Raw genomic sequence first — 582 nt, 5'->3', positions numbered from 1 at the left:
ATATACATTAAGAAAATTAAAGGCATTTAAATGTTACTAATAAGTACGTAATTCTGTCCTTAAGAATCATTTTTAAACTATCCTACTGCTAATTCAGTTAAACTAGCGTCATCTATTAAACACAAATAGTACTATTTGAGATAGTGCAACGCTTTAGATTGTAGTATATGGTAAACAATACAAGCGTATAAGTGGCGAATAATAATATTGTAACATTAATTGTAATAATGCTAGTTTTGTCGAGAAACTTTTTTTTGGTAAAATCGATGCACTATCATAAAGAAAACTTTACACTCAACTGCTACAAAATATATTATTTGATTTTTGTTTGTGAAACTAAAAAATATGTTTGAATTTATTTGTTCCTTAGTTGACATTGTTCGTAGATATGTTAAACAATATTTGTTGTTTATTTTAAAGTCTATTAGCTTTTTATTTTAAACTCTATTAGTTTTTATTTTAAAGTCTATATGTTTTTATTTTAAAGTATATTAGTTTTTTATTTTAAAGTCTATATGTTTTTATTTTAAAGTATATTAGTTTTATACTTTAGTGTGCCCGTTTTTATTTAATAGACAGTGT

Source organism: Limulus polyphemus, unplaced genomic scaffold (assembly GCF_000517525.1).
Source record: "Limulus polyphemus unplaced genomic scaffold, Limulus_polyphemus-2.1.2 Scaffold349, whole genome shotgun sequence".
Classification (NCBI taxonomy): domain Eukaryota; kingdom Metazoa; phylum Arthropoda; class Merostomata; order Xiphosura; family Limulidae; genus Limulus; species Limulus polyphemus.
The sequence above is the reverse complement of the archived record's forward strand: the minus strand, read 5'-3'. Positions refer to the sequence as shown.